Below are 24,704 nucleotides of genomic sequence, written 5' to 3' on the forward strand. Positions count from 1 at the left end.
GGCGCAACTGGCGACTTCACCGACTTGCCACTGACGCTGGTAGCAGCCCAACAGCGGACCAGTGCCTCTTCTCCCTTTATCCCGGTGCTGACAGTAATTGCATCTCGTGCCTTTTTTCCCCGATTACGCTCGGTTGAAGCTCCGGAAGGAGGGCGACAAACGAGGGTTGGAGGGCCAAAACATGGAGGGTCGTGTGCGCAAAAACTTCGCTTCCGGTACCGGGAATCGAACCCTGGCCTCCTGGGTGAAAGCCAGGTATCCTAGCCACTAGACCACACCGGATTTGCTCGATAAGTGTCAGATTTACTCCCTCTCCTCTGGCATTTCGTGCTGAATCCGGACTCAGTGGTGTTCTCTGTTTGCGAGCATATTTGCGCCTACAGACTGGCATGGCGCACAGCTCGAAACTGACTATTCATTGCTGTTTGCATCATATTTTACTCATAACAGGGGAGGAGAAAGGTCAAAGCTGTACCTTGCCATAGCTGGATGTAAACATTTTGACGCTGAGGCGTGGACTCCTTGTGGATAACAAACGACAATTCAGTTCGTTCCCTAGCAACAGCAACGCCGTTAATTCAGCCATGATGTACAGCAAATTATATGCCCCGGGTGAGGATCGAACTCACGACCTTAAGATTATGAGACTTACGCGCTGCCCACTGCGCTACCGAGGCACGTCTGCAACCAACGTCCCAGGAAACTTGGTAAGCCTCGCATATTAGAGATAGACAGTTTGCGCTTTCTCAAGAATCTGTTGTGTTGCTACACGTGCTTTCCCGAATTGCTAGATTAAACTGCTGCCGCGGCTTTTCCAACGGAAAGCAGCACTGCCTGAGGTTACAGTACATCGCCCTTGCGGCACCTGAACACAGCGGCCTGTAGGGCCAGGCTGACGCTAGAGTTCAGAAATAGCACGCGTCCGTCCAAGTACGGTCTCTTGCGTGCTGCGTGTTTGGTTCTTCTCACAGCGAATCCTGCTATACATTTCTGAGGCTGACGCAGCTCAAACGAGCAATCGGCGCGGCAGCATTATAGCGAGAACAGCAAAACGATGCATCGGCCGGGAATCGAACCCGGGCCGCCCGCGTGGTAGGCGAACAACCTGCCGCTTTTTTTGTTGTTGTTCTCATTTTTTTAGTTGCATTTGTTGGGGGCGGTCGACCGTGCTTCCCGAGCATATTCCAGAGTAGCTGTCTGCAGGGAAAGTGGGATTGCCACCCAACGACGCCGGATACAACCGAAAAAAGTGCTACACACGCGGAGTCCCCCACTACACTGCCTTAAAGCGACCGCTCATCACTATCGTGTGAGTAACCTTGCGGCCGCGGCGACGAGTCTTGCCCAAAGACGCAGCGTGCGTGGAGGCGCTGCCCGAACGCGTGTGGATGCACCCTCCTACCTCGTAAAGCGCCTACAGCTACTATCACCGTGGGCCGCTGCCGGCGGGCGGGAAGCCGACACAGCGCGGCGTCACGGGCAGCGGCTGTGCGGTGGTGGTGTAATGGTGAGCATAGTTGCCTTCCAAGCAGTTGATCCGGGTTCGATTCCCGGCCACCGCAACGGGCGCAAATTTTTACGTATGAGTATGTGAGCCACGTGCTGTTAAATTAACGTTTTCTTTCCGTCGTTGCTCCACGCAGGCCATCCTGTAGTATGTCCCGACTTGTCCCGACTTTGCTCGGCTGACGCGAAAGCTGACGCTTGGAATTCGCCCTTATCAAGAGGACAGGCGATATAAACGGCTGTGAGAGGTGAGGTGTAGCGAAGTACCAAAACGACAGGCAAACTGCGAAATTTTCTGCTCCTTCTTCTTAAACAAAAAAATAAAAAAAAGAGACGCAGTCGGTAGGACTCGAACCTACGCTCCCAGAGGGAATCTGATTTCTAGTCAGACGCCTTAACCACTCGGCCACGACTGCTCGCAGCCAAAAAGTTCCCTCGAATCGTGAAAACTCAAACCGTTCTGCGCAGTATGTTGACAGGAAACGAACTCCGTGCACTGATTACGGCAGGGCTACCAGCGCTACGAGACGAGCCATTACGGAAGCGTTAAAATCTTCGCCCGGACAGGGACTCGAACCCTGGACCCTTAGGTTAAAAGCCTAATGCTCTACCGACTGAGCTATCCGGGCTCACACTTGTTGGGGGATGGAGCAGCTGCAGGCAATGTGAATAACTGGAACGCGTAATTGCTGGCTTCTGGCGCAACTGGCGACTTCACCGACTTGCCACTGACGCTGGTAGCAGCCCAACAGCGGACCAGTGCCTCTTCTCCCTTTATCCCGGTGCTGACAGTAATTGCATCTCGTGCCTTTTTTCCCCGATTACGCTCGGTTGAAGCTCCGGAAGGAGGGCGACAAACGAGGGTTGGAGGGCCAAAACATGGAGGGTCGTGTGCGCAAAAACTTCGCTTCCGGTACCGGGAATCGAACCCTGGCCTCCTGGGTGAAAGCCAGGTATCCTAGCCACTAGACCACACCGGATTTGCTCGATAAGTGTCAGATTTACTCCCTCTCCTCTGGCATTTCGTGCTGAATCCGGACTCAGTGGTGTTCTCTGTTTGCGAGCATATTTGCGCCTACAGACTGGCATGGCGCACAGCTCGAAACTGACTATTCATTGCTGTTTGCATCATATTTTACTCATAACAGGGGAGGAGAAAGGTCAAAGCTGTACCTTGCCATAGCTGGATGTAAACATTTTGACGCTGAGGCGTGGACTCCTTGTGGATAACAAACGACAATTCAGTTCGTTCCCTAGCAACAGCAACGCCGTTAATTCAGCCATGATGTACAGCAAATTATATGCCCCGGGTGAGGATCGAACTCACGACCTTAAGATTATGAGACTTACGCGCTGCCCACTGCGCTACCGAGGCACGTCTGCAACCAACGTCCCAGGAAACTTGGTAAGCCTCGCATATTAGAGATAGACAGTTTGCGCTTTCTCAAGAATCTGTTGTGTTGCTACACGTGCTTTCCCGAATTGCTAGATTAAACTGCTGCCGCGGCTTTTCCAACGGAAAGCAGCACTGCCTGAGGTTACAGTACATCGCCCTTGCGGCACCTGAACACAGCGGCCTGTAGGGCCAGGCTGACGCTAGAGTTCAGAAATAGCACGCGTCCGTCCAAGTACGGTCTCTTGCGTGCTGCGTGTTTGGTTCTTCTCACAGCGAATCCTGCTATACATTTCTGAGGCTGACGCAGCTCAAACGAGCAATCGGCGCGGCAGCATTATAGCGAGAACAGCAAAACGATGCATCGGCCGGGAATCGAACCCGGGCCGCCCGCGTGGTAGGCGAACAACCTGCCGCTTTTTTTGTTGTTGTTCTCATTTTTTTAGTTGCATTTGTTGGGGGCGGTCGACCGTGCTTCCCGAGCATATTCCAGAGTAGCTGTCTGCAGGGAAAGTGGGATTGCCACCCAACGACGCCGGATACAACCGAAAAAAGTGCTACACACGCGGAGTCCCCCACTACACTGCCTTAAAGCGACCGCTCATCACTATCGTGTGAGTAACCTTGCGGCCGCGGCGACGAGTCTTGCCCAAAGACGCAGCGTGCGTGGAGGCGCTGCCCGAACGCGTGTGGATGCACCCTCCTACCTCGTAAAGCGCCTACAGCTACTATCACCGTGGGCCGCTGCCGGCGGGCGGGAAGCCGACACAGCGCGGCGTCACGGGCAGCGGCTGTGCGGTGGTGGTGTAATGGTGAGCATAGTTGCCTTCCAAGCAGTTGATCCGGGTTCGATTCCCGGCCACCGCAACGGCCGCAAATTTTTACGTATGAGTATGTGAGCCACGTGCTGTTAAATTAACGTTTTCTTTCCGTCGTTGCTCCACGCAGGCCATCCTGTAGTATGTCCCGACTTGTCCCGACTTTGCTCGGCTGACGCGAATGCTGACGCTTGGAATTCGCCCTTATCAAGAGGACAGGCGATATAAACGGCTGTGAGAGGTGAGGTGTAGCGAAGTACCAAAACGACAGGCAAACTGCGAAATTTTCTGCTCCTTCTTCTTAAACAAAAAAATAAAAAAAAGAGACGCAGTCGGTAGGACTCGAACCTACGCTCCCAGAGGGAATCTGATTTCTAGTCAGACGCCTTAACCACTCGGCCACGACTGCTCGCAGCCAAAAAGTTCCCTCGAATCGTGAAAACTCAAACCGTTCTGCGCAGTATGTTGACAGGAAACGAACTCCGTGCACTGATTACGGCAGGGCTACCAGCGCTACGAGACGAGCCATTACGGAAGCGTTAAAATCTTCGCCCGGACAGGGACTCGAACCCTGGACCCTTAGGTTAAAAGCCTAATGCTCTACCGACTGAGCTATCCGGGCTCACACTTGTTGGGGGATGGAGCAGCTGCAGGCAATGTGAATAACTGGAACGCGTAATTGCTGGCTTCTGGCGCAACTGGCGACTTCACCGACTTGCCACTGACGCTGGTAGCAGCCCAACAGCGGACCAGTGCCTCTTCTCCCTTTATCCCGGTGCTGACAGTAATTGCATCTCGTGCCTTTTTTCCCCGATTACGCTCGGTTGAAGCTCCGGAAGGAGGGCGACAAACGAGGGTTGGAGGGCCAAAACATGGAGGGTCGTGTGCGCAAAAACTTCGCTTCCGGTACCGGGAATCGAACCCTGGCCTCCTGGGTGAAAGCCAGGTATCCTAGCCACTAGACCACACCGGATTTGCTCGATAAGTGTCAGATTTACTCCCTCTCCTCTGGCATTTCGTGCTGAATCCGGACTCAGTGGTGTTCTCTGTTTGCGAGCATATTTGCGCCTACAGACTGGCATGGCGCACAGCTCGAAACTGACTATTCATTGCTGTTTGCATCATATTTTACTCATAACAGGGGAGGAGAAAGGTCAAAGCTGTACCTTGCCATAGCTGGATGTAAACATTTTGACGCTGAGGCGTGGACTCCTTGTGGATAACAAACGACAATTCAGTTCGTTCCCTAGCAACAGCAACGCCGTTAATTCAGCCATGATGTACAGCAAATTATATGCCCCGGGTGAGGATCGAACTCACGACCTTAAGATTATGAGACTTACGCGCTGCCCACTGCGCTACCGAGGCACGTCTGCAACCAACGTCCCAGGAAACTTGGTAAGCCTCGCATATTAGAGATAGACAGTTTGCGCTTTCTCAAGAATCTGTTGTGTTGCTACACGTGCTTTCCCGAATTGCTAGATTAAACTGCTGCCGCGGCTTTTCCAACGGAAAGCAGCACTGCCTGAGGTTACAGTACATCGCCCTTGCGGCACCTGAATACAGCGGCCTGTAGGGCCAGGCTGACGCTAGAGTTCAGAAATAGCACGCGTCCGTCCAAGTACGGTCTCTTGCGTGCTGCGTGTTTGGTTCTTCTCACAGCGAATCCTGCTATACATTTCTGAGGCTGACGCAGCTCAAACGAGCAATCGGCGCGGCAGCATTATAGCGAGAACAGCAAAACGATGCATCGGCCGGGAATCGAACCCGGGCCGCCCGCGTGGTAGGCGAACAACCTGCCGCTTTTTTTGTTGTTGTTCTCATTTTTTTAGTTGCATTTGTTGGGGGCGGTCGACCGTGCTTCCCGAGCATATTCCAGAGTAGCTGTCTGCAGGGAAAGTGGGATTGCCACCCAACGACGCCGGATACAACCGAAAAAAGTGCTACACACGCGGAGTCCCCCACTACACTGCCTTAAAGCGACCGCTCATCACTATCGTGTGAGTAACCTTGCGGCCGCGGCGACGAGTCTTGCCCAAAGACGCAGCGTGCGTGGAGGCGCTGCCCGAACGCGTGTGGATGCACCCTCCTACCTCGTAAAGCGCCTACAGCTACTATCACCGTGGGCCGCTGCCGGCGGGCGGGAAGCCGACACAGCGCGGCGTCACGGGCAGCGGCTGTGCGGTGGTGGTGTAATGGTGAGCATAGTTGCCTTCCAAGCAGTTGATCCGGGTTCGATTCCCGGCCACCGCAACGGGCGCAAATTTTTACGTATGAGTATGTGAGCCACGTGCTGTTAAATTAACGTTTTCTTTCCGTCGTTGCTCCACGCAGGCCATCCTGTAGTATGTCCCGACTTGTCCCGACTTTGCTCGGCTGACGCGAAAGCTGACGCTTGGAATTCGCCCTTATCAAGAGGACAGGCGATATAAACGGCTGTGAGAGGTGAGGTGTAGCGAAGTACCAAAACGACAGGCAAACTGCGAAATTTTCTGCTCCTTCTTCTTAAACAAAAAAATAAAAAAAAGAGACGCAGTCGGTAGGACTCGAACCTACGCTCCCAGAGGGAATCTGATTTCTAGTCAGACGCCTTAACCACTCGGCCACGACTGCTCGCAGCCAAAAAGTTCCCTCGAATCGTGAAAACTCAAACCGTTCTGCGCAGTATGTTGACAGGAAACGAACTCCGTGCACTGATTACGGCAGGGCTACCAGCGCTACGAGACGAGCCATTACGGAAGCGTTAAAATCTTCGCCCGGACAGGGACTCGAACCCTGGACCCTTAGGTTAAAAGCCTAATGCTCTACCGACTGAGCTATCCGGGCTCACACTTGTTGGGGGATGGAGCAGCTGCAGGCAATGTGAATAACTGGAACGCGTAATTGCTGGCTTCTGGCGCAACTGGCGACTTCACCGACTTGCCACTGACGCTGGTAGCAGCCCAACAGCGGACCAGTGCCTCTTCTCCCTTTATCCCGGTGCTGACAGTAATTGCATCTCGTGCCTTTTTTCCCCGATTACGCTCGGTTGAAGCTCCGGAAGGAGGGCGACAAACGAGGGTTGGAGGGCCAAAACATGGAGGGTCGTGTGCGCGAAAACTTCGCTTCCGGTACCGGGAATCGAACCCTGGCCTCCTGGGTGAAAGCCAGGTATCCTAGCCACTAGACCACACCGGATTTGCTCGATAAGTGTCAGATTTACTCCCTCTCCTCTGGCATTTCGTGCTGAATCCGGACTCAGTGGTGTTCTCTGTTTGCGAGCATATTTGCGCCTACAGACTGGCATGGCGCACAGCTCGAAACTGACTATTCATTGCTGTTTGCATCATATTTTACTCATAACAGGGGAGGAGAAAGGTCAAAGCTGTACCTTGCCATAGCTGGATGTAAACATTTTGACGCTGAGGCGTGGACTCCTTGTGGATAACAAACGACAATTCAGTTCGTTCCCTAGCAACAGCAACGCCGTTAATTCAGCCATGATGTACAGCAAATTATATGCCCCGGGTGAGGATCGAACTCACGACCTTAAGATTATGAGACTTACGCGCTGCCCACTGCGCTACCGAGGCACGTCTGCAACCAACGTCCCAGGAAACTTGGTAAGCCTCGCATATTAGAGATAGACAGTTTGCGCTTTCTCAAGAATCTGTTGTGTTGCTACACGTGCTTTCCCGAATTGCTAGATTAAACTGCTGCCGCGGCTTTTCCAACGGAAAGCAGCACTGCCTGAGGTTACAGTACATCGCCCTTGCGGCACCTGAATACAGCGGCCTGTAGGGCCAGGCTGACGCTAGAGTTCAGAAATAGCACGCGTCCGTCCAAGTACGGTCTCTTGCGTGCTGCGTGTTTGGTTCTTCTCACAGCGAATCCTGCTATACATTTCTGAGGCTGACGCAGCTCAAACGAGCAATCGGCGCGGCAGCATTATAGCGAGAACAGCAAAACGATGCATCGGCCGGGAATCGAACCCGGGCCGCCCGCGTGGTAGGCGAACAACCTGCCGCTTTTTTTGTTGTTGTTCTCATTTTTTTAGTTGCATTTGTTGGGGGCGGTCGACCGTGCTTCCCGAGCATATTCCAGAGTAGCTGTCTGCAGGGAAAGTGGGATTGCCACCCAACGACGCCGGATACAACCGAAAAAAGTGCTACACACGCGGAGTCCCCCACTACACTGCCTTAAAGCGACCGCTCATCACTATCGTGTGAGTAACCTTGCGGCCGCGGCGACGAGTCTTGCCCAAAGACGCAGCGTGCGTGGAGGCGCTGCCCGAACGCGTGTGGATGCACCCTCCTACCTCGTAAGGCGCCTACAGCTACTATCACCGTGGGCCGCTGCCGGCGGGCGGGAAGCCGACACAGCGCGGCGTCACGGGCAGCGGCTGTGCGGTGGTGGTGTAATGGTGAGCATAGTTGCCTTCCAAGCAGTTGATCCGGGTTCGATTCCCGGCCACCGCAACGGGCGCAAATTTTTACGTATGAGTATGTGAGCCACGTGCTGTTAAATTAACGTTTTCTTTCCGTCGTTGCTCCACGCAGGCCATCCTGTAGTATGTCCCGACTTGTCCCGACTTTGCTCGGCTGACGCGAAAGCTGACGCTTGGAATTCGCCCTTATCAAGAGGACAGGCGATATAAACGGCTGTGAGAGGTGAGGTGTAGCGAAGTACCAAAACGACAGGCAAACTGCGAAATTTTCTGCTCCTTCTTCTTAAACAAAAAAATAAAAAAAAGAGACGCAGTCGGTAGGACTCGAACCTACGCTCCCAGAGGGAATCTGATTTCTAGTCAGACGCCTTAACCACTCGGCCACGACTGCTCGCAGCCAAAAAGTTCCCTCGAATCGTGAAAACTCAAACCGTTCTGCGCAGTATGTTGACAGGAAACGAACTCCGTGCACTGATTACGGCAGGGCTACCAGCGCTACGAGACGAGCCATTACGGAAGCGTTAAAATCTTCGCCCGGACAGGGACTCGAACCCTGGACCCTTAGGTTAAAAGCCTAATGCTCTACCGACTGAGCTATCCGGGCTCACACTTGTTGGGGGATGGAGCAGCTGCAGGCAATGTGAATAACTGGAACGCGTAATTGCTGGCTTCTGGCGCAACTGGCGACTTCACCGACTTGCCACTGACGCTGGTAGCAGCCCAACAGCGGACCAGTGCCTCTTCTCCCTTTATCCCGGTGCTGACAGTAATTGCATCTCGTGCCTTTTTTCCCCGATTACGCTCGGTTGAAGCTCCGGAAGGAGGGCGACAAACGAGGGTTGGAGGGCCAAAACATGGAGGGTCGTGTGCGCAAAAACTTCGCTTCCGGTACCGGGAATCGAACCCTGGCCTCCTGGGTGAAAGCCAGGTATCCTAGCCACTAGACCACACCGGATTTGCTCGATAAGTGTCAGATTTACTCCCTCTCCTCTGGCATTTCGTGCTGAATCCGGACTCAGTGGTGTTCTCTGTTTGCGAGCATATTTGCGCCTACAGACTGGCATGGCGCACAGCTCGAAACTGACTATTCATTGCTGTTTGCATCATATTTTACTCATAACAGGGGAGGAGAAAGGTCAAAGCTGTACCTTGCCATAGCTGGATGTAAACATTTTGACGCTGAGGCGTGGACTCCTTGTGGATAACAAACGACAATTCAGTTCGTTCCCTAGCAACAGCAACGCCGTTAATTCAGCCATGATGTACAGCAAATTATATGCCCCGGGTGAGGATCGAACTCACGACCTTAAGATTATGAGACTTACGCGCTGCCCACTGCGCTACCGAGGCACGTCTGCAACCAACGTCCCAGGAAACTTGGTAAGCCTCGCATATTAGAGATAGACAGTTTGCGCTTTCTCAAGAATCTGTTGTGTTGCTACACGTGCTTTCCCGAATTGCTAGATTAAACTGCTGCCGCGGCTTTTCCAACGGAAAGCAGCACTGCCTGAGGTTACAGTACATCGCCCTTGCGGCACCTGAATACAGCGGCCTGTAGGGCCAGGCTGACGCTAGAGTTCAGAAATAGCACGCGTCCGTCCAAGTACGGTCTCTTGCGTGCTGCGTGTTTGGTTCTTCTCACAGCGAATCCTGCTATACATTTCTGAGGCTGACGCAGCTCAAACGAGCAATCGGCGCGGCAGCATTATAGCGAGAACAGCAAAACGATGCATCGGCCGGGAATCGAACCCGGGCCGCCCGCGTGGTAGGCGAACAACCTGCCGCTTTTTTTGTTGTTGTTCTCATTTTTTTAGTTGCATTTGTTGGGGGCGGTCGACCGTGCTTCCCGAGCATATTCCAGAGTAGCTGTCTGCAGGGAAAGTGGGATTGCCACCCAACGACGCCGGATACAACCGAAAAAAGTGCTACACACGCGGAGTCCCCCACTACACTGCCTTAAAGCGACCGCTCATCACTATCGTGTGAGTAACCTTGCGGCCGCGGCGACGAGTCTTGCCCAAAGACGCAGCGTGCGTGGAGGCGCTGCCCGAACGCGTGTGGATGCACCCTCCTACCTCGTAAGGCGCCTACAGCTACTATCACCGTGGGCCGCTGCCGGCGGGCGGGAAGCCGACACAGCGCGGCGTCACGGGCAGCGGCTGTGCGGTGGTGGTGTAATGGTGAGCATAGTTGCCTTCCAAGCAGTTGATCCGGGTTCGATTCCCGGCCACCGCAACGGGCGCAAATTTTTACGTATGAGTATGTGAGCCACGTGCTGTTAAATTAACGTTTTCTTTCCGTCGTTGCTCCACGCAGGCCATCCTGTAGTATGTCCCGACTTGTCCCGACTTTGCTCGGCTGACGCGAAAGCTGACGCTTGGAATTCGCCCTTATCAAGAGGACAGGCGATATAAACGGCTGTGAGAGGTGAGGTGTAGCGAAGTACCAAAACGACAGGCAAACTGCGAAATTTTCTGCTCCTTCTTCTTAAACAAAAAAATAAAAAAAAGAGACGCAGTCGGTAGGACTCGAACCTACGCTCCCAGAGGGAATCTGATTTCTAGTCAGACGCCTTAACCACTCGGCCACGACTGCTCGCAGCCAAAAAGTTCCCTCGAATCGTGAAAACTCAAACCGTTCTGCGCAGTATGTTGACAGGAAACGAACTCCGTGCACTGATTACGGCAGGGCTACCAGCGCTACGAGACGAGCCATTACGGAAGCGTTAAAATCTTCGCCCGGACAGGGACTCGAACCCTGGACCCTTAGGTTAAAAGCCTAATGCTCTACCGACTGAGCTATCCGGGCTCACACTTGTTGGGGGATGGAGCAGCTGCAGGCAATGTGAATAACTGGAACGCGTAATTGCTGGCTTCTGGCGCAACTGGCGACTTCACCGACTTGCCACTGACGCTGGTAGCAGCCCAACAGCGGACCAGTGCCTCTTCTCCCTTTATCCCGGTGCTGACAGTAATTGCATCTCGTGCCTTTTTTCCCCGATTACGCTCGGTTGAAGCTCCGGAAGGAGGGCGACAAACGAGGGTTGGAGGGCCAAAACATGGAGGGTCGTGTGCGCAAAAACTTCGCTTCCGGTACCGGGAATCGAACCCTGGCCTCCTGGGTGAAAGCCAGGTATCCTAGCCACTAGACCACACCGGATTTGCTCGATAAGTGTCAGATTTACTCCCTCTCCTCTGGCATTTCGTGCTGAATCCGGACTCAGTGGTGTTCTCTGTTTGCGAGCATATTTGCGCCTACAGACTGGCATGGCGCACAGCTCGAAACTGACTATTCATTGCTGTTTGCATCATATTTTACTCATAACAGGGGAGGAGAAAGGTCAAAGCTGTACCTTGCCATAGCTGGATGTAAACATTTTGACGCTGAGGCGTGGACTCCTTGTGGATAACAAACGACAATTCAGTTCGTTCCCTAGCAACAGCAACGCCGTTAATTCAGCCATGATGTACAGCAAATTATATGCCCCGGGTGAGGATCGAACTCACGACCTTAAGATTATGAGACTTACGCGCTGCCCACTGCGCTACCGAGGCACGTCTGCAACCAACGTCCCAGGAAACTTGGTAAGCCTCGCATATTAGAGATAGACAGTTTGCGCTTTCTCAAGAATCTGTTGTGTTGCTACACGTGCTTTCCCGAATTGCTAGATTAAACTGCTGCCGCGGCTTTTCCAACGGAAAGCAGCACTGCCTGAGGTTACAGTACATCGCCCTTGCGGCACCTGAATACAGCGGCCTGTAGGGCCAGGCTGACGCTAGAGTTCAGAAATAGCACGCGTCCGTCCAAGTACGGTCTCTTGCGTGCTGCGTGTTTGGTTCTTCTCACAGCGAATCCTGCTATACATTTCTGAGGCTGACGCAGCTCAAACGAGCAATCGGCGCGGCAGCATTATAGCGAGAACAGCAAAACGATGCATCGGCCGGGAATCGAACCCGGGCCGCCCGCGTGGTAGGCGAACAACCTGCCGCTTTTTTTGTTGTTGTTCTCATTTTTTTAGTTGCATTTGTTGGGGGCGGTCGACCGTGCTTCCCGAGCATATTCCAGAGTAGCTGTCTGCAGGGAAAGTGGGATTGCCACCCAACGACGCCGGATACAACCGAAAAAAGTGCTACACACGCGGAGTCCCCCACTACACTGCCTTAAAGCGACCGCTCATCACTATCGTGTGAGTAACCTTGCGGCCGCGGCGACGAGTCTTGCCCAAAGACGCAGCGTGCGTGGAGGCGCTGCCCGAACGCGTGTGGATGCACCCTCCTACCTCGTAAGGCGCCTACAGCTACTATCACCGTGGGCCGCTGCCGGCGGGCGGGAAGCCGACACAGCGCGGCGTCACGGGCAGCGGCTGTGCGGTGGTGGTGTAATGGTGAGCATAGTTGCCTTCCAAGCAGTTGATCCGGGTTCGATTCCCGGCCACCGCAACGGGCGCAAATTTTTACGTATGAGTATGTGAGCCACGTGCTGTTAAATTAACGTTTTCTTTCCGTCGTTGCTCCACGCAGGCCATCCTGTAGTATGTCCCGACTTGTCCCGACTTTGCTCGGCTGACGCGAAAGCTGACGCTTGGAATTCGCCCTTATCAAGAGGACAGGCGATATAAACGGCTGTGAGAGGTGAGGTGTAGCGAAGTACCAAAACGACAGGCAAACTGCGAAATTTTCTGCTCCTTCTTCTTAAACAAAAAAATAAAAAAAAGAGACGCAGTCGGTAGGACTCGAACCTACGCTCCCAGAGGGAATCTGATTTCTAGTCAGACGCCTTAACCACTCGGCCACGACTGCTCGCAGCCAAAAAGTTCCCTCGAATCGTGAAAACTCAAACCGTTCTGCGCAGTATGTTGACAGGAAACGAACTCCGTGCACTGATTACGGCAGGGCTACCAGCGCTACGAGACGAGCCATTACGGAAGCGTTAAAATCTTCGCCCGGACAGGGACTCGAACCCTGGACCCTTAGGTTAAAAGCCTAATGCTCTACCGACTGAGCTATCCGGGCTCACACTTGTTGGGGGATGGAGCAGCTGCAGGCAATGTGAATAACTGGAACGCGTAATTGCTGGCTTCTGGCGCAACTGGCGACTTCACCGACTTGCCACTGACGCTGGTAGCAGCCCAACAGCGGACCAGTGCCTCTTCTCCCTTTATCCCGGTGCTGACAGTAATTGCATCTCGTGCCTTTTTTCCCCGATTACGCTCGGTTGAAGCTCCGGAAGGAGGGCGACAAACGAGGGTTGGAGGGCCAAAACATGGAGGGTCGTGTGCGCAAAAACTTCGCTTCCGGTACCGGGAATCGAACCCTGGCCTCCTGGGTGAAAGCCAGGTATCCTAGCCACTAGACCACACCGGATTTGCTCGATAAGTGTCAGATTTACTCCCTCTCCTCTGGCATTTCGTGCTGAATCCGGACTCAGTGGTGTTCTCTGTTTGCGAGCATATTTGCGCCTACAGACTGGCATGGCGCACAGCTCGAAACTGACTATTCATTGCTGTTTGCATCATATTTTACTCATAACAGGGGAGGAGAAAGGTCAAAGCTGTACCTTGCCATAGCTGGATGTAAACATTTTGACGCTGAGGCGTGGACTCCTTGTGGATAACAAACGACAATTCAGTTCGTTCCCTAGCAACAGCAACGCCGTTAATTCAGCCATGATGTACAGCAAATTATATGCCCCGGGTGAGGATCGAACTCACGACCTTAAGATTATGAGACTTACGCGCTGCCCACTGCGCTACCGAGGCACGTCTGCAACCAACGTCCCAGGAAACTTGGTAAGCCTCGCATATTAGAGATAGACAGTTTGCGCTTTCTCAAGAATCTGTTGTGTTGCTACACGTGCTTTCCCGAATTGCTAGATTAAACTGCTGCCGCGGCTTTTCCAACGGAAAGCAGCACTGCCTGAGGTTACAGTACATCGCCCTTGCGGCACCTGAATACAGCGGCCTGTAGGGCCAGGCTGACGCTAGAGTTCAGAAATAGCACGCGTCCGTCCAAGTACGGTCTCTTGCGTGCTGCGTGTTTGGTTCTTCTCACAGCGAATCCTGCTATACATTTCTGAGGCTGACGCAGCTCAAACGAGCAATCGGCGCGGCAGCATTATAGCGAGAACAGCAAAACGATGCATCGGCCGGGAATCGAACCCGGGCCGCCCGCGTGGTAGGCGAACAACCTGCCGCTTTTTTTGTTGTTGTTCTCATTTTTTTAGTTGCATTTGTTGGGGGCGGTCGACCGTGCTTCCCGAGCATATTCCAGAGTAGCTGTCTGCAGGGAAAGTGGGATTGCCACCCAACGACGCCGGATACAACCGAAAAAAGTGCTACACACGCGGAGTCCCCCACTACACTGCCTTAAAGCGACCGCTCATCACTATCGTGTGAGTAACCTTGCGGCCGCGGCGACGAGTCTTGCCCAAAGACGCAGCGTGCGTGGAGGCGCTGCCCGAACGCGTGTGGATGCACCCTCCTACCTCGTAAGGCGCCTACAGCTACTATCACCGTGGGCCGCTGCCGGCGGGCGGGAAGCCGACACAGCGCGGCGTCACGGGCAGCGGCTGTGCGGTGGTGGTGTAATGGTGAGCATAGTTGCCTTCCAAGCAGTTGATCCGGGTTCGATTCCCGGCCACCGCAACGGGCGCAAATTTTTACGTATGAGTATGTGAGCCACGTGCTGTTAAATTAACGTTTTCTTTCCGTCGTTGCTCCACGCAGGCCATCCTGTAGTATGTCCCGACTTGTCCCGACTTTGCTCGGCTGACGCGAAAGCTGACGCTTGGAATTCGCCCTTATCAAGAGGACAGGCGATATAAACGGCTGTGAGAGGTGAGGTGTAGCGAAGTACCAAAACGACAGGCAAACTGCGAAATTTTCTGCTCCTTCTTCTTAAACAAAAAAATAAAAAAAAGAGACGCAGTCGGTAGGACTCGAACCTACGCTCCCAGAGGGAATCTGATTTCTAGTCAGACGCCTTAACCACTCGGCCACGACTGCTCGCAGCCAAAAAGTTCCCTCGAATCGTGAAAACTCAAACCGTTCTGCGCAGTATGTTGACAGGAAACGAACTCCGTGCACTGATTACGGCAGGGCTACCAGCGCTACGAGACGAGCCATTACGGAAGCGTTAAAATCTTCGCCCGGACAGGGACTCGAACCCTGGACCCTTAGGTTAAAAGCCTAATGCTCTACCGACTGAGCTATCCGGGCTCACACTTGTTGGGGGATGGAGCAGCTGCAGGCAATGTGAATAACTGGAACGCGTAATTGCTGGCTTCTGGCGCAACTGGCGACTTCACCGACTTGCCACTGACGCTGGTAGCAGCCCAACAGCGGACCAGTGCCTCTTCTCCCTTTATCCCGGTGCTGACAGTAATTGCATCTCGTGCCTTTTTTCCCCGATTACGCTCGGTTGAAGCTCCGGAAGGAGGGCGACAAACGAGGGTTGGAGGGCCAAAACATGGAGGGTCGTGTGCGCAAAAACTTCGCTTCCGGTACCGGGAATCGAACCCTGGCCTCCTGGGTGAAAGCCAGGTATCCTAGCCACTAGACCACACCGGATTTGCTCGATAAGTGTCAGATTTACTCCCTCTCCTCTGGCATTTCGTGCTGAATCCGGACTCAGTGGTGTTCTCTGTTTGCGAGCATATTTGCGCCTACAGACTGGCATGGCGCACAGCTCGAAACTGACTATTCATTGCTGTTTGCATCATATTTTACTCGTAACAGGGGAGGAGAAAGGTCAAAGCTGTACCTTGCCATAGCTGGATGTAAACATTTTGACGCTGAGGCGTGGACTCCTTGTGGATAACAAACGACAATTCAGTTCGTTCCCTAGCAACAGCAACGCCGTTAATTCAGCCATGATGTACAGCAAATTATATGCCCCGGGTGAGGATCGAACTCACGACCTTAAGATTATGAGACTTACGCGCTGCCCACTGCGCTACCGAGGCACGTCTGCAACCAACGTCCCAGGAAACTTGGTAAGCCTCGCATATTAGAGATAGACAGTTTGCGCTTTCTCAAGAATCTGTTGTGTTGCTACACGTGCTTTCCCGAATTGCTAGATTAAACTGCTGCCGCGGCTTTTCCAACGGAAAGCAGCACTGCCTGAGGTTACAGTACATCGCCCTTGCGGCACCTGAATACAGCGGCCTGTAGGGCCAGGCTGACGCTAGAGTTCAGAAATAGCACGCGTCCGTCCAAGTACGGTCTCTTGCGTGCTGCGTGTTTGGTTCTTCTCACAGCGAATCCTGCTATACATTTCTGAGGCTGACGCAGCTCAAACGAGCAATCGGCGCGGCAGCATTATAGCGAGAACAGCAAAACGATGCATCGGCCGGGAATCGAACCCGGGCCGCCCGCGTGGTAGGCGAACAACCTGCCGCTTTTTTTGTTGTTGTTCTCATTTTTTTAGTTGCATTTGTTGGGGGCGGTCGACCGTGCTTCCCGAGCATATTCCAGAGTAGCTGTCTGCAGGGAAAGTGGGATTGCCACCCAACGACGCCGGATACAACCGAAAAAAGTGCTACACACGCGGAGTCCCCCACTACACTGCCTTAAAGCGACCGCTCATCACTATCGTGTGAGTAACCTTGCGGCCGCGGCGACGAGTCTTGCCCAAAGACGCAGCGTGCGTGGAGGCGCTGCCCGAACGCGTGTGGATGCACCCTCCTACCTCGTAAAGCGCCTACAGCTACTATCACCGTGGGCCGCTGCCGGCGGGCGGGAAGCCGACACAGCGCGGCGTCACGGGCAGCGGCTGTGCGGTGGTGGTGTAATGGTGAGCATAGTTGCCTTCCAAGCAGTTGATCCGGGTTCGATTCCCGGCCACCGCAACGGGCGCAAATTTTTACGTATGAGTATGTGAGCCACGTGCTGTTAAATTAACGTTTTCTTTCCGTCGTTGCTCCACGCAGGCCATCCTGTAGTATGTCCCGACTTGTCCCGACTTTGCTCGGCTGACGCGAAAGCTGACGCTTGGAATTCGCCCTTATCAAGAGGACAGGCGATATAAACGGCTGTGAGAGGTGAGGTGTAGCGAAGTACCAAAACGACAGGCAAACTGCGAAATTTTCTGCTCCTTCTTCTTAAACAAAAAAATAAAAAAAAGAGACGCAGTCGGTAGGACTCGAACCTACGCTCCCAGAGGGAATCTGATTTCTAGTCAGACGCCTTAACCACTCGGCCACGACTGCTCGCAGCCAAAAAGTTCCCTCGAATCGTGAAAACTCAAACCGTTCTGCGCAGTATGTTGACAGGAAACGAACTCCGTGCACTGATTACGGCAGGGCTACCAGCGCTACGAGACGAGCCATTACGGAAGCGTTAAAATCTTCGCCCGGACAGGGACTCGAACCCTGGACCCTTAGGTTAAAAGCCTAATGCTCTACCGACTGAGCTATCCGGGCTCACACTTGTTGGGGGATGGAGCAGCTGCAGGCAATGTGAATAACTGGAACGCGTAATTGCTGGCTTCTGGCGCAACTGGCGACTTCACCGACTTGCCACTGACGCTGGTAGCAGCCCAACAGCGGACCAGTGCCTCTTCTCCCTTTATCCCGGTGCTGACAGTAATTGCATCTCGTGCCTTTTTTCCCCGATTACGCTCGGTTGAAGCTCCGGAAGGAGGGCGACAAACGAGGGTTGGAGGGCCAAAACATGGAGGGTCGTGTGCGCAAAAACTTCGCTTCCGGTACCGGGAATCGAACCCTGGCCTCCTGGGTGAAAGCCAGGTATCCTAGCCACTAGACCACACCGGATTTGCTCGATAAGTGTCAGATTTACTCCCTCTCCTCTGGCATTTCGTGCTGAATCCGGACTCAGTGGTGTTCTCTGTTTGCGAGCATATTTGCGCCTACAGACTGGCATGGCGCACAGCTCGAAACTGACTATTCATTGCTGTTTGCATCATATTTTACTCATAACAGGGGAGGAGAAAGGTCAAAGCTGTACCTTGCCATAGCTGGATGTAAACATTTTGACGCTGAGGCGTGGACTCCTTGTGGATAACAAACGACAATTCAGTTCGTTCCCTAGCAACAGCAACGCCGTTAATTCAGCCATGATGTACAGCAAATTATATGCCCCGGGTGAGGATCGAACTCACGACCTTAAGATTATGAGACTTACGCGCTGCCCACTGCGCTACCGAGGCACGTCTGCAACCAACGTCCCAGGAAACTTGGTAAGCCTCGCATATTAGAGATAGACAGTTTGCGCTTTCTCAAGAATCTGTTGTGTTGCTACACGTGCTTTCCCGAATTGCTAGATTAAACTGCTGCCGCGGCTTTTCCAACGGAAAGCAGCACTGCCTGAGGTTACAGTACATCGCCCTTGCGGCCCCTGAACACAGCGGCCTGTAGGGCCAGGCTGACGCTAGAGTTCAGAAATAGCACGCGTCCGTCCAAGTACGGTCTCTTGCGTGCTGCGTGTTTGGTTCTTCTCACAGCGAATCCTGCTATACATTTCTGAGGCTGACGCAGCTCAAACGAGCAATCGGCGCGGCAGCATTATAGCGAGAACAGCAAAACGATGCATCGGCCGGGAATCGAACCCGGGCCGCCCGCGTGGTAGGCGAACAACCTGCCGCTTTTTTTGTTGTTGTTCTCATTTTTTTAGTTGCATTTGTTGGGGGCGGTCGACCGTGCTTCCCGAGCATATTCCAGAGTAGCTGTCTGCAGGGAAAGTGGGATTGCCACCCAACGACGCCGGATACAACCGAAAAAAGTGCTACACACGCGGAGTCCCCCACTACACTGCCTTAAAGCGACCGCTCATCACTATCGTGTGAGTAACCTTGCGGCCGCGGCGACGAGTCTTGCCCAAAGACGCAGCGTGCGTGGAGGCGCTGCCCGAACGCGTGTGGATGCACCCTCCTACCTCGTAAAGCGCCTACAGCTACTATCACCGTGGGCCGCTGCCGGCGGGCGGGAAGCCGACACAGCGCGGCGTCACGGGCAGCGGCTGTGCGGTGGTGGTGTAATGGTGAGCATAGTTGCCTTCCAAGCAGTTGATCCGGGTTCGATTCCCGGCCACCGCAACGGGCGCAAATTTTTACGTATGAGTATGTGAGCCACGTGCTGTTAAATTAACGTTTTCTTTCCGTCGTTGCTCCACGCAGGCCATCCTGTAGTATGTCCCGACTTGTCCCGACTTTGCTCGGCTGACGCGAAAGCTGACGCTTGGAATTCGCCCTTATCAAGAGGACAGGCGATATAAACGGCTGTGAGAGGTGAGGTGTAGCGAAGTACCAAAACGACAGGCAAACTGCGAAATTTTCTGCTCCTTCTTCTTAAACAAAAAAATAAAAAAAAGAGACGCAGTCGGTAGGACTCGAACCTACGCTCCCAGAGGGAATCTGATTTCTAGTCAGACGCCTTAACCACTCGGCCACGACTGCTCGCAGCCAAAAAGTTCCCTCGAATCGTGAAAACTCAAACCGTTCTGCGCAGTATGTTGACAGGAAACGAACTCCGTGCACTGATTACGGCAGGGCTACCAGCGCTACGAGACGAGCCATTACGGAAGCGTTAAAATCTTCGCCCGGACAGGGACTCGAACCCTGGACCCTTAGGTTAAAAGCCTAATGCTCTACCGACTTAGCTATCCGGGCTCACACTTGTTGGGGGATGGAGCAGCTGCAGGCAATGTGAATAACTGGAACGCGTAATTGCTGGCTTCTGGCGCAACTGGCGACTTCACCGACTTGCCACTGACGCTGGTAGCAGCCCAACAGCGGACCAGTGCCTCTTCTCCCTTTATCCCGGTGCTGACAGTAATTGCATCTCGTGCCTTTTTTCCCCGATTACGCTCGGTTGAAGCTCCGGAAGGAGGGCGACAAACGAGGGTTGGAGGGCCAAAACATGGAGGGTCGTGTGCGCAAAAACTTCGCTTCCGGTACCGGGAATCGAACCCTGGCCTCCTGGGTGAAAGCCAGGTATCCTAGCCACTAGACCACACCGGATTTGCTCGATAAGTGTCAGATTTACTCCCTCTCCTCTGGCATTTCGTGCTGAATCCGGACTCAGTGGTGTTCTCTGTTTGCGAGCATATTTGCGCCTACAGACTGGCATGGCGCACAGCTCGAAACTGACTATTCATTGCTGTTTGCATCATATTTTACTCATAACAGGGGAGGAGAAAGGTCAAAGCTGTACCTTGCCATAGCTGGATGTAAACATTTTGACGCTGAGGCGTGGACTCCTTGTGGATAACAAACGACAATTCAGTTCGTTCCCTAGCAACAGCAACGCCGTTAATTCAGCCATGATGTACAGCAAATTATATGCCCCGGGTGAGGATCGAACTCACGACCTTAAGATTATGAGACTTACGCGCTGCCCACTGCGCTACCGAGGCACGTCTGCAACCAACGTCCCAGGAAACTTGGTAAGCCTCGCATATTAGAGATAGACAGTTTGCGCTTTCTCAAGAATCTGTTGTGTTGCTACACGTGCTTTCCCGAATTGCTAGATTAAACTGCTGCCGCGGCTTTTCCAACGGAAAGCAGCACTGCCTGAGGTTACAGTACATCGCCCTTGCGGCCCCTGAACACAGCGGCCTGTAGGGCCAGGCTGACGCTAGAGTTCAGAAATAGCACGCGTCCGTCCAAGTACGGTCTCTTGCGTGCTGCGTGTTTGGTTCTTCTCACAGCGAATCCTGCTATACATTTCTGAGGCTGACGCAGCTCAAACGAGCAATCGGCGCGGCAGCATTATAGCGAGAACAGCAAAACGATGCATCGGCCGGGAATCGAACCCGGGCCGCCCGCGTGGTAGGCGAACAACCTGCCGCTTTTTTTGTTGTTGTTCTCATGTTTTTAGTTGCATTTGTTGGGGGCGGTCGACCGTGCTTCCCGAGCATATTCCAGAGTAGCTGTCTGCAGGGAAAGTGGGATTGCCACCCAACGACGCCGGATACAACCGAAAAAAGTGCTACACACGCGGAGTCCCCCACTACACTGCCTTAAAGCGACCGCTCATCACTATCGTGTGAGTAACCTTGCGGCCGCGGCGACGAGTCTTGCCCAAAGACGCAGCGTGCGTGGAGGCGCTGCCCGAACGCGTGTGGATGCACCCTCCTACCTCGTAAAGCGCCTACAGCTACTATCACCGTGGGCCGCTGCCGGCGGGCGGGAAGCCGACACAGCGCGGCGTCACGGGCAGCGGCTGTGCGGTGGTGGTGTAATGGTGAGCATAGTTGCCTTCCAAGCAGTTGATCCGGGTTCGATTCCCGGCCACCGCAACGGGCGCAAATTTTTACGTATGAGTATGTGAGCCACGTGCTGTTAAATTAACGTTTTCTTTCCGTCGTTGCTCCACGCAGGCCATCCTGTAGTATGTCCCGACTTGTCCCGACTTTGCTCGGCTGACGCGAAAGCTGACGCTTGGAATTCGCCCTTATCAAGAGGACAGGCGATATAAACGGCTGTGAGAGGTGAGGTGTAGCGAAGTACCAAAACGACAGGCAAACTGCGAAATTTTCTGCTCCTTCTTCTTAAACAAAAAAATAAAAAAAAGAGACGCAGTCGGTAGGACTCGAACCTACGCTCCCAGAGGGAATCTGATTTCTAGTCAGACGCCTTAACCACTCGGCCACGACTGCTCGCAGCCAAAAAGTTCCCTCGAATCGTGAAAACTCAAACCGTTCTGCGCAGTATGTTGACAGGAAACGAACTCCGTGCACTGATTACGGCAGGGCTACCAGCGCTACGAGACGAGCCATTACGGAAGCGTTAAAATCTTCGCCCGGACAGGGACTCGAACCCTGGACCCTTAGGTTAAAAGCCTAATGCTCTACCGACTGAGCTATCCGGGCTCACACTTGTTGGGGGATGGAGCAGCTGCAGGCAATGTGAATAACTGGAACGCGTAATTGCTGGCTTCTGGCGCAACTGGCGACTTCACCGACTTGCCACTGACGCTGGTAGCAGCCCAACAGCGGACCAGTGCCTCTTCTCCCTTTATCCCGGTGCTGACAGTAATTGCATCTCGTGCCTTTTTTCCCCGATTACGCTCGGTTGAAGCTCCGGAAGGAGGGCGACAAACGAGGGTTGGAGGGCCAAAACATGGAGGGTCGTGTGCGCAAAAACTTCGCTTCCGGTACCGGGAATCGAACCCTGGCCTCCTGGGTGAAAGCCAGGTATCCTAGCCACTAGACCACACCGGATTTGCTCGATAAGTGTCAGATTTACTCCCTCTCCTCTGGCATTTCGTGCTGAATCCGGACTCAGTGGTGTTCTCTGTTTGCGAGCATATTTGCGCCTACAGACTGGCATGGCGCACAGCTCGAAACTGACTATTCATTGCTGTTTGCATCATATTTTACTCATAACAGGGGAGGAGAAAGGTCAAAGCTGTACCTTGCCATAGCTGGATGTAAACATTTTGACGCTGAGGCGTGGACTCCTTGTGGATAACAAACGACAATTCAGTTCGTTCCCTAGCAACAGCAACGCCGTTAATTCAGCCATGATGTACAGCAAATTATATGCCCCGGGTGAGGATCGAACTCACGACCTTAAGATTATGAGACTTACGCGCTGCCCACTGCGCTACCGAGGCACGTCTGCAACCAACGTCCCAGGAAACTTGGTAAGCCTCGCATATTAGAGATAGACAGTTTGCGCTTTCTCAAGAATCTGTTGTGTTGCTACACGTGCTTTCCCGAATTGCTAGATTAAACTGCTGCCGCGGCTTTTCCAACGGAAAGCAGCACTGCCTGAGGTTACAGTACATCGCCCTTGCGGCACCTGAACACAGCGGCCTGTAGGGCCAGGCTGACGCTAGAGTTCAGAAATAGCACGCGTCCGTCCAAGTACGGTCTCTTGCGTGCTGCGTGTTTGGTTCTTCTCACAGCGAATCCTGCTATACATTTCTGAGTCTGACGCAGCTCAAACGAGCAATCGGCGCGGCAGCATTATAGCGAGAACAGCAAAACGATGCATCGGCCGGGAATCGAACCCGGGCCGCCCGCGTGGTAGGCAAACAACCTGCCGCTTTTTTTGTTGTTGTTCTCATTTTTTTAGTTGCATTTGTTGGGGGCGGTCGACCGTGCTTCCCGAGCATATTCCAGAGTAGCTGTCTGCAGGGAAAGTGGGATTGCCACCCAACGACGCCGGATACAACCGAAAAAAGTGCTACACACGCGGAGTCCCCCACTACACTGCCTTAAAGCGACCGCTCATCACTATCGTGTGAGTAACCTTGCGGCCGCGGCGACGAGTCTTGCCCAAAGACGCAGCGTGCGTGGAGGCGCTGCCCGAACGCGTGTGGATGCACCCTCCTACCTCGTAAAGCGCCTACAGCTACTATCACCGTGGGCCGCTGCCGGCGGGCGGGAAGCCGACACAGCGCGGCGTCACGGGCAGCGGCTGTGCGGTGGTGGTGTAATGGTGAGCATAGTTGCCTTCCAAGCAGTTGATCCGGGTTCGATTCCCGGCCACCGCAACGGGCGCAAATTTTTACGTATGAGTATGTGAGCCACGTGCTGTTAAATTAACGTTTTCTTTCCGTCGTTGCTCCACGCAGGCCATCCTGTAGTATGTCCCGACTTGTCCCGACTTTGCTCGGCTGACGCGAAAGCTGACGCTTGGAATTCGCCCTTATCAAGAGGACAGGCGATATAAACGGCTGTGAGAGGTGAGGTGTAGCGAAGTACCAAAACGACAGGCAAACTGCGAAATTTTCTGCTCCTTCTTCTTAAACAAAAAAATAAAAAAAAGAGACGCAGTCGGTAGGACTCGAACTTACGCTCCCAGAGGGAATCTGATTTCTAGTCAGACGCCTTAACCACTCGGCCACGACTGCTCGCAGCCAAAATGTTCCCTCGAATCGTGAAAACTCAAACCGTTCTGCGCAGTATGTTGACAGGAAACGAACTCCGTGCACTGATTACGGCAGGGCTACCAGCGCTACGAGACGAGCCATTACGGAAGCGTTAAAATCTTCGCCCGGACAGGGACTCGAACCCTGGACCCTTAGGTTAAAAGCCTAAGGCTCTACCGACTGAGCTATCCGGGCTCACACTTGTTGGGGGATGGAGCAGCTGCAGGCAATGTGAATAACTGGAACGCGTAATTGCTGGCTTCTGGCGCAACTGGCGACTTCACCGACTTGCCACTGACGCTGGTAGCAGCCCAACAGCGGACCAGTGCCTCTTCTCCCTTTATCCCGGTGCTGACAGTAATTGCATCTCGTGCCTTTTTTCCCCGATTACGCTCGGTTGAAGCTCCGGAAGGAGGGCGACAAACGAGGGTTGGAGGGCCAAAACATGGAGGGTCGTGTGCGCAAAAACTTCGCTTCCGGTACCGGGAATCGAACCCTGGCCTCCTGGGTGAAAGCCAGGTATCCTAGCCACTAGACCACACCGGATTTGCTCGATAAGTGTCAGATTTACTCCCTCTCCTCTGGCATTTCGTGCTGAATCCGGACTCAGTGGTGTTCTCTGTTTGCGAGCATATTTGCGCCTACAGACTGGCATGGCGCACAGCTCGAAACTGACTATTCATTGCTGTTTGCATCATATTTTACTCATAACAGGGGAGGAGAA

At 53.5% G+C, this 24,704-nt stretch overlaps 56 non-coding genes across 56 annotated transcripts; 11 read left to right on the forward strand and 45 right to left on the reverse strand.

The window, feature by feature from the left end:
- Positions 1 to 210: 210 nt before the first annotated feature.
- Positions 211 to 282, reverse strand: Trnae-uuc (transfer RNA glutamic acid (anticodon UUC)). The gene has a single exon. It is a non-coding gene; the product is annotated as a tRNA-Glu (tRNA).
- A 322-nt stretch (positions 283 to 604) lies between these two features.
- On the reverse strand, positions 605 to 677 carry Trnam-cau (transfer RNA methionine (anticodon CAU)). Its single transcript has one exon. It is a non-coding gene; the product is annotated as a tRNA-Met (tRNA).
- An 813-nt stretch (positions 678 to 1,490) lies between these two features.
- On the forward strand, positions 1,491 to 1,562 carry Trnag-ucc (transfer RNA glycine (anticodon UCC)). The gene has a single exon. It is a non-coding gene; the product is annotated as a tRNA-Gly (tRNA).
- A 278-nt stretch (positions 1,563 to 1,840) lies between these two features.
- On the reverse strand, positions 1,841 to 1,922 carry Trnas-aga (transfer RNA serine (anticodon AGA)). Its single transcript has one exon. It is a non-coding gene; the product is annotated as a tRNA-Ser (tRNA).
- A 140-nt stretch (positions 1,923 to 2,062) lies between these two features.
- Trnak-uuu (transfer RNA lysine (anticodon UUU)) lies at positions 2,063 to 2,135 on the reverse strand. Its single transcript has one exon. It is a non-coding gene; the product is annotated as a tRNA-Lys (tRNA).
- A 279-nt stretch (positions 2,136 to 2,414) lies between these two features.
- On the reverse strand, positions 2,415 to 2,486 carry Trnae-uuc (transfer RNA glutamic acid (anticodon UUC)). Its single transcript has one exon. It is a non-coding gene; the product is annotated as a tRNA-Glu (tRNA).
- Positions 2,487 to 2,808: 322 nt separating this feature from the next.
- On the reverse strand, positions 2,809 to 2,881 carry Trnam-cau (transfer RNA methionine (anticodon CAU)). The gene has a single exon. It is a non-coding gene; the product is annotated as a tRNA-Met (tRNA).
- Positions 2,882 to 3,694: 813 nt separating this feature from the next.
- Trnag-ucc (transfer RNA glycine (anticodon UCC)) lies at positions 3,695 to 3,766 on the forward strand. Its single transcript has one exon. It is a non-coding gene; the product is annotated as a tRNA-Gly (tRNA).
- Positions 3,767 to 4,044: 278 nt separating this feature from the next.
- Trnas-aga (transfer RNA serine (anticodon AGA)) lies at positions 4,045 to 4,126 on the reverse strand. The gene has a single exon. It is a non-coding gene; the product is annotated as a tRNA-Ser (tRNA).
- A 140-nt stretch (positions 4,127 to 4,266) lies between these two features.
- Positions 4,267 to 4,339, reverse strand: Trnak-uuu (transfer RNA lysine (anticodon UUU)). Its single transcript has one exon. It is a non-coding gene; the product is annotated as a tRNA-Lys (tRNA).
- Positions 4,340 to 4,618: 279 nt separating this feature from the next.
- Trnae-uuc (transfer RNA glutamic acid (anticodon UUC)) lies at positions 4,619 to 4,690 on the reverse strand. The gene has a single exon. It is a non-coding gene; the product is annotated as a tRNA-Glu (tRNA).
- A 322-nt stretch (positions 4,691 to 5,012) lies between these two features.
- Trnam-cau (transfer RNA methionine (anticodon CAU)) lies at positions 5,013 to 5,085 on the reverse strand. The gene has a single exon. It is a non-coding gene; the product is annotated as a tRNA-Met (tRNA).
- An 813-nt stretch (positions 5,086 to 5,898) lies between these two features.
- On the forward strand, positions 5,899 to 5,970 carry Trnag-ucc (transfer RNA glycine (anticodon UCC)). The gene has a single exon. It is a non-coding gene; the product is annotated as a tRNA-Gly (tRNA).
- A 278-nt stretch (positions 5,971 to 6,248) lies between these two features.
- Positions 6,249 to 6,330, reverse strand: Trnas-aga (transfer RNA serine (anticodon AGA)). Its single transcript has one exon. It is a non-coding gene; the product is annotated as a tRNA-Ser (tRNA).
- A 140-nt stretch (positions 6,331 to 6,470) lies between these two features.
- Positions 6,471 to 6,543, reverse strand: Trnak-uuu (transfer RNA lysine (anticodon UUU)). Its single transcript has one exon. It is a non-coding gene; the product is annotated as a tRNA-Lys (tRNA).
- A 279-nt stretch (positions 6,544 to 6,822) lies between these two features.
- Trnae-uuc (transfer RNA glutamic acid (anticodon UUC)) lies at positions 6,823 to 6,894 on the reverse strand. The gene has a single exon. It is a non-coding gene; the product is annotated as a tRNA-Glu (tRNA).
- A 322-nt stretch (positions 6,895 to 7,216) lies between these two features.
- Positions 7,217 to 7,289, reverse strand: Trnam-cau (transfer RNA methionine (anticodon CAU)). The gene has a single exon. It is a non-coding gene; the product is annotated as a tRNA-Met (tRNA).
- Positions 7,290 to 8,102: 813 nt separating this feature from the next.
- On the forward strand, positions 8,103 to 8,174 carry Trnag-ucc (transfer RNA glycine (anticodon UCC)). The gene has a single exon. It is a non-coding gene; the product is annotated as a tRNA-Gly (tRNA).
- A 278-nt stretch (positions 8,175 to 8,452) lies between these two features.
- Positions 8,453 to 8,534, reverse strand: Trnas-aga (transfer RNA serine (anticodon AGA)). The gene has a single exon. It is a non-coding gene; the product is annotated as a tRNA-Ser (tRNA).
- Positions 8,535 to 8,674: 140 nt separating this feature from the next.
- On the reverse strand, positions 8,675 to 8,747 carry Trnak-uuu (transfer RNA lysine (anticodon UUU)). Its single transcript has one exon. It is a non-coding gene; the product is annotated as a tRNA-Lys (tRNA).
- Positions 8,748 to 9,026: 279 nt separating this feature from the next.
- Positions 9,027 to 9,098, reverse strand: Trnae-uuc (transfer RNA glutamic acid (anticodon UUC)). Its single transcript has one exon. It is a non-coding gene; the product is annotated as a tRNA-Glu (tRNA).
- Positions 9,099 to 9,420: 322 nt separating this feature from the next.
- On the reverse strand, positions 9,421 to 9,493 carry Trnam-cau (transfer RNA methionine (anticodon CAU)). Its single transcript has one exon. It is a non-coding gene; the product is annotated as a tRNA-Met (tRNA).
- An 813-nt stretch (positions 9,494 to 10,306) lies between these two features.
- On the forward strand, positions 10,307 to 10,378 carry Trnag-ucc (transfer RNA glycine (anticodon UCC)). Its single transcript has one exon. It is a non-coding gene; the product is annotated as a tRNA-Gly (tRNA).
- A 278-nt stretch (positions 10,379 to 10,656) lies between these two features.
- On the reverse strand, positions 10,657 to 10,738 carry Trnas-aga (transfer RNA serine (anticodon AGA)). The gene has a single exon. It is a non-coding gene; the product is annotated as a tRNA-Ser (tRNA).
- Positions 10,739 to 10,878: 140 nt separating this feature from the next.
- On the reverse strand, positions 10,879 to 10,951 carry Trnak-uuu (transfer RNA lysine (anticodon UUU)). The gene has a single exon. It is a non-coding gene; the product is annotated as a tRNA-Lys (tRNA).
- Positions 10,952 to 11,230: 279 nt separating this feature from the next.
- On the reverse strand, positions 11,231 to 11,302 carry Trnae-uuc (transfer RNA glutamic acid (anticodon UUC)). The gene has a single exon. It is a non-coding gene; the product is annotated as a tRNA-Glu (tRNA).
- A 322-nt stretch (positions 11,303 to 11,624) lies between these two features.
- Trnam-cau (transfer RNA methionine (anticodon CAU)) lies at positions 11,625 to 11,697 on the reverse strand. Its single transcript has one exon. It is a non-coding gene; the product is annotated as a tRNA-Met (tRNA).
- Positions 11,698 to 12,510: 813 nt separating this feature from the next.
- Positions 12,511 to 12,582, forward strand: Trnag-ucc (transfer RNA glycine (anticodon UCC)). Its single transcript has one exon. It is a non-coding gene; the product is annotated as a tRNA-Gly (tRNA).
- A 278-nt stretch (positions 12,583 to 12,860) lies between these two features.
- On the reverse strand, positions 12,861 to 12,942 carry Trnas-aga (transfer RNA serine (anticodon AGA)). Its single transcript has one exon. It is a non-coding gene; the product is annotated as a tRNA-Ser (tRNA).
- A 140-nt stretch (positions 12,943 to 13,082) lies between these two features.
- On the reverse strand, positions 13,083 to 13,155 carry Trnak-uuu (transfer RNA lysine (anticodon UUU)). The gene has a single exon. It is a non-coding gene; the product is annotated as a tRNA-Lys (tRNA).
- A 279-nt stretch (positions 13,156 to 13,434) lies between these two features.
- Positions 13,435 to 13,506, reverse strand: Trnae-uuc (transfer RNA glutamic acid (anticodon UUC)). Its single transcript has one exon. It is a non-coding gene; the product is annotated as a tRNA-Glu (tRNA).
- Positions 13,507 to 13,828: 322 nt separating this feature from the next.
- Trnam-cau (transfer RNA methionine (anticodon CAU)) lies at positions 13,829 to 13,901 on the reverse strand. Its single transcript has one exon. It is a non-coding gene; the product is annotated as a tRNA-Met (tRNA).
- Positions 13,902 to 14,714: 813 nt separating this feature from the next.
- On the forward strand, positions 14,715 to 14,786 carry Trnag-ucc (transfer RNA glycine (anticodon UCC)). Its single transcript has one exon. It is a non-coding gene; the product is annotated as a tRNA-Gly (tRNA).
- A 278-nt stretch (positions 14,787 to 15,064) lies between these two features.
- Positions 15,065 to 15,146, reverse strand: Trnas-aga (transfer RNA serine (anticodon AGA)). Its single transcript has one exon. It is a non-coding gene; the product is annotated as a tRNA-Ser (tRNA).
- Positions 15,147 to 15,286: 140 nt separating this feature from the next.
- On the reverse strand, positions 15,287 to 15,359 carry Trnak-uuu (transfer RNA lysine (anticodon UUU)). Its single transcript has one exon. It is a non-coding gene; the product is annotated as a tRNA-Lys (tRNA).
- A 279-nt stretch (positions 15,360 to 15,638) lies between these two features.
- On the reverse strand, positions 15,639 to 15,710 carry Trnae-uuc (transfer RNA glutamic acid (anticodon UUC)). Its single transcript has one exon. It is a non-coding gene; the product is annotated as a tRNA-Glu (tRNA).
- Positions 15,711 to 16,032: 322 nt separating this feature from the next.
- Trnam-cau (transfer RNA methionine (anticodon CAU)) lies at positions 16,033 to 16,105 on the reverse strand. The gene has a single exon. It is a non-coding gene; the product is annotated as a tRNA-Met (tRNA).
- Positions 16,106 to 16,918: 813 nt separating this feature from the next.
- Positions 16,919 to 16,990, forward strand: Trnag-ucc (transfer RNA glycine (anticodon UCC)). Its single transcript has one exon. It is a non-coding gene; the product is annotated as a tRNA-Gly (tRNA).
- A 278-nt stretch (positions 16,991 to 17,268) lies between these two features.
- On the reverse strand, positions 17,269 to 17,350 carry Trnas-aga (transfer RNA serine (anticodon AGA)). Its single transcript has one exon. It is a non-coding gene; the product is annotated as a tRNA-Ser (tRNA).
- Positions 17,351 to 17,490: 140 nt separating this feature from the next.
- On the reverse strand, positions 17,491 to 17,563 carry Trnak-uuu (transfer RNA lysine (anticodon UUU)). The gene has a single exon. It is a non-coding gene; the product is annotated as a tRNA-Lys (tRNA).
- A 279-nt stretch (positions 17,564 to 17,842) lies between these two features.
- Trnae-uuc (transfer RNA glutamic acid (anticodon UUC)) lies at positions 17,843 to 17,914 on the reverse strand. Its single transcript has one exon. It is a non-coding gene; the product is annotated as a tRNA-Glu (tRNA).
- Positions 17,915 to 18,236: 322 nt separating this feature from the next.
- Positions 18,237 to 18,309, reverse strand: Trnam-cau (transfer RNA methionine (anticodon CAU)). The gene has a single exon. It is a non-coding gene; the product is annotated as a tRNA-Met (tRNA).
- An 813-nt stretch (positions 18,310 to 19,122) lies between these two features.
- Trnag-ucc (transfer RNA glycine (anticodon UCC)) lies at positions 19,123 to 19,194 on the forward strand. Its single transcript has one exon. It is a non-coding gene; the product is annotated as a tRNA-Gly (tRNA).
- A 278-nt stretch (positions 19,195 to 19,472) lies between these two features.
- Positions 19,473 to 19,554, reverse strand: Trnas-aga (transfer RNA serine (anticodon AGA)). Its single transcript has one exon. It is a non-coding gene; the product is annotated as a tRNA-Ser (tRNA).
- Positions 19,555 to 19,694: 140 nt separating this feature from the next.
- Trnak-uuu (transfer RNA lysine (anticodon UUU)) lies at positions 19,695 to 19,767 on the reverse strand. The gene has a single exon. It is a non-coding gene; the product is annotated as a tRNA-Lys (tRNA).
- Positions 19,768 to 20,046: 279 nt separating this feature from the next.
- Trnae-uuc (transfer RNA glutamic acid (anticodon UUC)) lies at positions 20,047 to 20,118 on the reverse strand. The gene has a single exon. It is a non-coding gene; the product is annotated as a tRNA-Glu (tRNA).
- Positions 20,119 to 20,440: 322 nt separating this feature from the next.
- On the reverse strand, positions 20,441 to 20,513 carry Trnam-cau (transfer RNA methionine (anticodon CAU)). The gene has a single exon. It is a non-coding gene; the product is annotated as a tRNA-Met (tRNA).
- Positions 20,514 to 21,326: 813 nt separating this feature from the next.
- Positions 21,327 to 21,398, forward strand: Trnag-ucc (transfer RNA glycine (anticodon UCC)). The gene has a single exon. It is a non-coding gene; the product is annotated as a tRNA-Gly (tRNA).
- A 278-nt stretch (positions 21,399 to 21,676) lies between these two features.
- Trnas-aga (transfer RNA serine (anticodon AGA)) lies at positions 21,677 to 21,758 on the reverse strand. Its single transcript has one exon. It is a non-coding gene; the product is annotated as a tRNA-Ser (tRNA).
- A 140-nt stretch (positions 21,759 to 21,898) lies between these two features.
- Trnak-uuu (transfer RNA lysine (anticodon UUU)) lies at positions 21,899 to 21,971 on the reverse strand. The gene has a single exon. It is a non-coding gene; the product is annotated as a tRNA-Lys (tRNA).
- Positions 21,972 to 22,250: 279 nt separating this feature from the next.
- On the reverse strand, positions 22,251 to 22,322 carry Trnae-uuc (transfer RNA glutamic acid (anticodon UUC)). Its single transcript has one exon. It is a non-coding gene; the product is annotated as a tRNA-Glu (tRNA).
- A 322-nt stretch (positions 22,323 to 22,644) lies between these two features.
- On the reverse strand, positions 22,645 to 22,717 carry Trnam-cau (transfer RNA methionine (anticodon CAU)). Its single transcript has one exon. It is a non-coding gene; the product is annotated as a tRNA-Met (tRNA).
- An 813-nt stretch (positions 22,718 to 23,530) lies between these two features.
- Trnag-ucc (transfer RNA glycine (anticodon UCC)) lies at positions 23,531 to 23,602 on the forward strand. The gene has a single exon. It is a non-coding gene; the product is annotated as a tRNA-Gly (tRNA).
- A 278-nt stretch (positions 23,603 to 23,880) lies between these two features.
- Positions 23,881 to 23,962, reverse strand: Trnas-aga (transfer RNA serine (anticodon AGA)). Its single transcript has one exon. It is a non-coding gene; the product is annotated as a tRNA-Ser (tRNA).
- Positions 23,963 to 24,102: 140 nt separating this feature from the next.
- Trnak-uuu (transfer RNA lysine (anticodon UUU)) lies at positions 24,103 to 24,175 on the reverse strand. Its single transcript has one exon. It is a non-coding gene; the product is annotated as a tRNA-Lys (tRNA).
- A 279-nt stretch (positions 24,176 to 24,454) lies between these two features.
- Positions 24,455 to 24,526, reverse strand: Trnae-uuc (transfer RNA glutamic acid (anticodon UUC)). The gene has a single exon. It is a non-coding gene; the product is annotated as a tRNA-Glu (tRNA).
- Positions 24,527 to 24,704: the final 178 nt, after the last annotated feature.

This window comes from Schistocerca serialis, chromosome 4 (genome assembly GCF_023864345.2).
Source record: "Schistocerca serialis cubense isolate TAMUIC-IGC-003099 chromosome 4, iqSchSeri2.2, whole genome shotgun sequence".
Classification (NCBI taxonomy): domain Eukaryota; kingdom Metazoa; phylum Arthropoda; class Insecta; order Orthoptera; family Acrididae; genus Schistocerca; species Schistocerca serialis.